The following is a 6230-nucleotide window of genomic DNA, read 5'->3' on the forward strand; positions in this document are numbered from 1 at the left end:
GCACCCGGTCAAGCAGAAGTAAACAGCAAGGCCAAAAATTCAACTTAATGCATCTGATATAAAACTGTATTCAACAGATACATATGTACTCTAGTTTATGAAACTGTTGACCTTTTTTCTGTACCATTTTTGGTTCTAAAGTTCCATATGTTTTAAACAGACCATGTATGAAACGTGGAACAAAAATAATTTCTCAAATTTCAAAGACCTGCAAATCATGTAAATAAATGGATGTATTTCATCATATCTTGTGTTATTCCATCTTTGAACTGTTGATGAAGGTACATGATTTTAAAAAAAGAAAAGTATTTAAAATGATAAAAATTTGCTTGGAAGGACTGACATATTTTATAGAAATAGTTTCCTTTCATTTTGAAGTAATATTAAAGTATTCAGAAGAAAAAAGCGACAAATGATGTAAAATCCTGCACCTTCTACTTGTTTGCACAATTTTCCCTCCGTTACTTTTCCCTCCGTTACCATGACCTTTCTTAATAAAAAATCTCATGACTCTAAAAGTAAGAGGTTTTTCAACCTAATCTTGTCCCATATGGTAGAAAACTATATGAAGCAAATATTCAAACCAGTTTGTTAAGGATATGTAAGTGAGAACCAAGAGTTATCACTGTTTGGATTTATTGCCCAAAAAGTGCTGCATATTTCATTCCCTCCGTTACCGACATGAGTTTTTACATTTTTTGTCAACAACTTGAAAGAATATCACAGGTTTAACTTGACCCTGTTGGAGTGTAACTCTTTCCTACATTCTGATACTTTACTTATTTCAATAGTCCCTCTAGTTTCTGAATAAGAGACATTTGAATGTCAAAAATCTGCCCCTGTTTCCCTCCGTTACCACTTGACTGGACCCCCCTGCCATATACACAGTTTAGTCCAGAAGTCACAACCCAGAGTGTGACCACACAGAGCCTGACAGATGTGCTGCTGTCCTAACCGGTCTACTGGCACAGGACCAAACCTTGATCTAGAGCTGCACGAGCCCTTGATCTAGACCCACGGGACCTGACGCAAAACAGTGCGGTACAAGCCACATTTTGAAAACTCATTGTGGGCGTGGGACTGCACAATGCAGGAGCAAACAAAATATGATAATATTTACCATACCATACCAACTTTATTTATAAAGCACTTTAAAAACTTTACAGTAAGCCAAAGTGCTGTACACAAACACAGGACAGACAATGGCAATCGCAGTAGAAGAAAATGTATATGGTACACATACAATACAGCTACTAAAAAACATAGAAAACAGTAAAATACTCAACAAGAAATATACATGTCACCAGTGAAAAAAGGTGCGATTTTAGGAGTGATTTAAAAACAGGTATAGACTCGGCCTCTAATCTCTAATGGCAACTGGTTCCACAGCCGAGGGGCAGAAACAGAAAACGCACGGCCCCCACGATGCTTACGTTTAGTTTTTGGGACGGCGAGCTGGAGTTGGTCTGCAGACCTGAGAGTGCGAGAGTAGACGTAAGGGTGGATCAAGTCAGTGAGGTAGGAGGGCACTAAGCCATGCAAACACTTAACTTAAACACTTAATATTTACTAAATTAAAATATACAAACGATTAATGTATGCCTATCATTAAGTGTGTAACAGTACATGTATTTGTGCCAAACCGCTTTGGTACGGCACGTTTGGTCCGGTGCAGGACTGTGCACGAGTGATGTGTGTGTTTACATTCCTCCTCTACATGTGCAGCTACATGGAGGCTCGGCTCTTTAATCTTCATGAGGGAGCTTGTCTGTGATTGGGGTGGCAGTGTTTCCCGCAGCGCTTTATAGTTAGGGTGGCCGCCTTGACAACAACTGCCCCATGCCTCGACTACGAATCACATGAATCCTTGCAAAACTACAGTCGTCGAGCAGCGCTGCTCACTTTTGCCTTTCACTGGCACAGAATCTCTGCCCAGTTCTGTCCCGCGCAGACCTCTACCTTGATCCATAATAAAATGTACATGAACAAGTTCTCTTTGGTTCCTTATTTCCTCACATAAATGTTTTAAATTATAATCTCAAACAAAGCTGATTATGGAATGGTGATATATCATAGAAAACTTTAAAAAGAACATTCTATGCTTTCTTTAATCCCGTTTTAAACAGGCTTTTGGTCACCATGGCATTAGGATTTTTCACATTTTCTAACTTTAAAATAATATAATTACTAATACAATTTGAAAGTTTTGTCCATCAATGGTTTATGAACTTAAAAACTATCTAGATTTTTACCTGGAACTCAACAATCCAGGTGAATGAAACACGATGCAACTCTAGATAGATATTTTTAACAAGGGTAAAAGTTTAAAAAGAAGTAATCCTGCATTCTAAGTGTCCTTCAAACTATGTACAGTGTATCTTTGAACAAAGTGCTCCTTTAACCTGAGCTTTGCTGTAGGCTGTGTGCGGTGAGCCCTTGGGTGCTCTGGTCCCCTCTGTGACTGGACGAATGGCAGTAAACAGAGTGACCAGTCCACTTTAGATCTGTGACCAGTCCACTTGAGCTCTGTGAGAGATGTGAGTGAGGGCAATAGAAACAGTCGAGTGCTCAGTTACCCAGCTGTAGTGGAACTGTGGGCGCTGTCACTCTCTCTTATTACCGACCCTTTGAGTGTTTCAAGTCTTCCACTCTTCCACTGTTCAGATCTTTTGAGTTAGGGCTGGTTATGCCATGGTTACCTTTTACTTTTACCATCTGTAACTCCTTTTTTTTGTACTATTCATTAAAATAATTACAACATTTTTCTATTGACTTCAAAAAAAAAAGCTGTTGAATTCCTAATAGGCCTTTTTCACAACAGAAGTGCCACCCAGCAGAGTGTGGAACTTCTGATTAATGGTTTCCTATGGCAAAATGTCTGAAAATGTGTATCGTATTCTCCAGCAGCTTCATAAATCTGCCCCATCACCAAATCTTCAACCAACAAACTCCACAAAAAATAAACATTCTAACATGAAGAATTTATCCACAACTATCTAGAGAAGAAAGACAAAAACAAACAACACTGACCATTAGTGACACACTGAACAAAACTAATGTTCTGGTCATGAATAAAGCTTAACTTGTTCACTCAGACTGATTCTACAATTCAAATAAAATATCCATTTCATGATGTCGATATTAGCATAGATATAGTTTTATATGGTGCTTTTTTGGACACTCATTATTCAGTCACTCCACACCCGGTGGTGATAAGATACACTGTAGCCACAGCTGCCCTGGGGCAGACCGACGGAAGCGAAGCTGCCAATCTGCGCCAACCACCTCCATCACTCACACACACACCACTTTCATATTAGGCAATGAGGGTGAAGTGTCTTGCCTAAGGGCACAACAACAGTTTTTTTGTTTTTTTTTACTACTGTTGTCCCCCTGTGGCTCCTGATTTTCCCACTGGTCTCCCATCCAAGTACTGACCAGGCCCGGCCCTGTTGAACTTCTGAGATCTGACGGGATCAGGCTTTGACAAGCTGGTATGACCACTAGAGCCAAGTGAAGGGACGTCCACAGCCTGCCTGCCGACTGTGGAGGAATCATCTTCATTGCAGTGCGGTCGTGTTGTGTGTGATTTGTTCTTCCCCATCGCTGTTGCAGAGGCAGGAGCAGACTCAACTACTGAAGAGCTGGTGGGGGCTGGTCTTGGGGCTGGAGCTCCTGAGTTTTTTGCATGCAAACGTCTGCTCCTCATGTTTTCATTTTAGCCCAGAAGTTTGTCCTCTTGAGGCTGCCATAGTGGGAGGAGCTTTAGAGGGCGGGGCTGAGGGGGCGGGGTCTTGAGCACTTTGACTCACTTTGGACAGAAGCCTGTGGCTCTGCATCACACTGAAAGACAAGACACAAACACAGTTAGTGATTTAAAGGAGAAATGTTGCCCCCGTGTCTGTGTACAATGGTGTATGTAGTATGTAGTATGTAGTATGTAGTAGTATGTAGTATGTAGTAAGTAGTAAGTAGTATATAGTATGTAGTAAGTATTATGCAGTATTTCTGTGGTGTAAAGTGCTTTGAGCACCTGGAAGATAAAAATGTGACCATTTAATAGTCTTTACACCAGTGCTGCTCAGGTTTTGGACGTCATACATGTCTCCTCTCTTCTTTCTGCAGTGTGAGGTTTGAACCAGACATCTCCTGGTTGGTGGGCGACCACTCAACCTCCACCACTGCCTCCACCCTTCTGAAGTTCTTCTGCTCATTCATTTCCATTGACATATAGTGACGTGTGTGTGAGGGGACAGTGGGTACTCACTAGGCGCCGCTGAGGTGGCTCATGGTGAGGAAGGGGTGCTCGAGCACCTCCTCGGGGCTGATCCTCGTCTCTGGGTTGAGGTCCAGCATACATATGAGCAAGTTGACAAAGACGGCCCGGTCGTGCTTCTCTGTGGGGGTCCAGGAGGCCAGAGGGCCCCGGGGGTCTCTCTGAAACACACACACACACAAAGACACACATCTGCACCTGTGGCTTGACTTTACAATGTTACAGTCACAACTCTGACATCAACTGCCCCAACCATATGTGAGGCTGAATCTATCAACACAACTGTGACTGGAGGTGGGGATGTGCCTTGCTCAGGAGCACTACAACACTAGTGTGAAGCAGCAGCACTTGAGTTGGTGGCCGACACCTCTTTTGTTTTACAAAACCCTAACACACATGACTTTGAGACAGTTTAGAACTCAACCTGTGCCCTGAGTAAAAATGAGATGTGCTCTCACCTGGTGGATGTTCTCCAGACGTGTGACCCTGAGAGTGAACTTCAAACCACTCTGAAACAAGAGCACACAATTACATATATATATATATATATATATATATATATATATATATATATATATATATATATATATAATATATATATATATATATATATATATATATATATATATATACATATATATATATATATATATATATATATATATATATATATATATATATATATATATATATATATATATATATATATATATATATACCCTATCTCTAAGGGAGCTGGGCGCTCCCTTAGAGATAGGGTGAGGAGCTCAGTCACACGGGAGGAGCTCGGAGTAGAGCCGCTGCTCCTCCACGTCGAGAGGAGCCAGTTGAGGTGGCTCAGGCATCTGTTCCGGATGCCTCCTGGGCGCCTCCCTCAGGAGGTGTTCCGGGCATGTCCCACCAGGAGGAGGCCCCGGGGAAGACCCAGGACACGCTGGAGGGACTATGTCTCTCAGCTGGCCTGGGAACACCTCGGGGTTCCCCCGGAGGAGCTGGAGGACGTGTCTGGGGTGAGGGAAGTCTGGGAGTCCCTGCTTAGACTGCTGCCCCCGCGACCCGGCCCCGGATAAGCGGACGAAAATGGATGGATGGATGTTTAGGGATCGTGGTTGTATTCTAAAGAATTTTATACATAAAATTACTAATTTGGCAAATACTAATATCATACATTTTGAAAATATGAAGTTTAATGAATACATTTGCAGATGTTAATGCCATGGAATGAGTTGCAACTGAGAGGGAGAGAGCATCCGCTCGGACGCTGCTTTATAACCCCACGGTGATTGGCGGGTGGAGCCAGCAGGCAGGGCAGCAGAGGGAGGCGAAGACACCTGGAGGGAAAGGAGAGCAGCAGAAGGGGCAGGGCAGAGCACGACATGTTTGGATTCTGTCCTCCGCCGCCCTCGTCCAACGACTAATACAGATCTTGAGCCATGGAGTTGAGTGCACTGTCACCGCCTCTTCTTTTCTTGCCTTTCCTGTGGCCCCATGTTTTCTGGAGGTTTAAACTCGGACTGCATTTACCAACAAACTGTCTTTGGAACCAAGAGTCATTCACTGAAATGTGAACTGAATTGTCCTAACTTCTGGAGACATTATTGTCACAATGAACTCATTTACACAAAATGTATAAATAAACTGTGCTCTTTTGATATATGTGATTTATGCCTCTGTTCATGTTCATGTGTTTTTTATATTCGCTGGTCCTGGGCCAACTCTCGGGTGGTGTTGTTCTTTTCCTCTATTATGTGTTATGTTCATGTAATGGTTATTGTTTTTGCAGCTTTCTGATTGGTTGATCCACCTGTCAATCACAGTCTCTAAAATCAGGGAGACAGGACACAGCTCCAGATCCTCTTTTTTTGTAACATTTTGTCAAAGCGTGTTGGTTTCGCTAGTCTGGTCACTGAAAACTGCCACTTTATGACATCACATGGTGGAACACCGCATTTTG

General features: G+C 42.4%; 1 pseudogene; it reads right to left on the reverse strand.

Annotated features, from left to right (window-relative positions):
• Positions 1 to 3390: 3390 nt before the first annotated feature.
• LOC129409300 (5S ribosomal RNA) lies at positions 3391 to 3508 on the reverse strand (annotated as a pseudogene).
• Between the last annotated feature and the right edge of the window lie 2722 nt (positions 3509 to 6230).

This window comes from Boleophthalmus pectinirostris, unplaced genomic scaffold (genome assembly GCF_026225935.1).
Source record: "Boleophthalmus pectinirostris isolate CB_2022bp ecotype Guang Dong unplaced genomic scaffold, ASM2622593v1 HiC_scaffold_19, whole genome shotgun sequence".
Classification (NCBI taxonomy): Eukaryota; Metazoa; Chordata; class Actinopteri; order Gobiiformes; family Gobiidae; genus Boleophthalmus; species Boleophthalmus pectinirostris.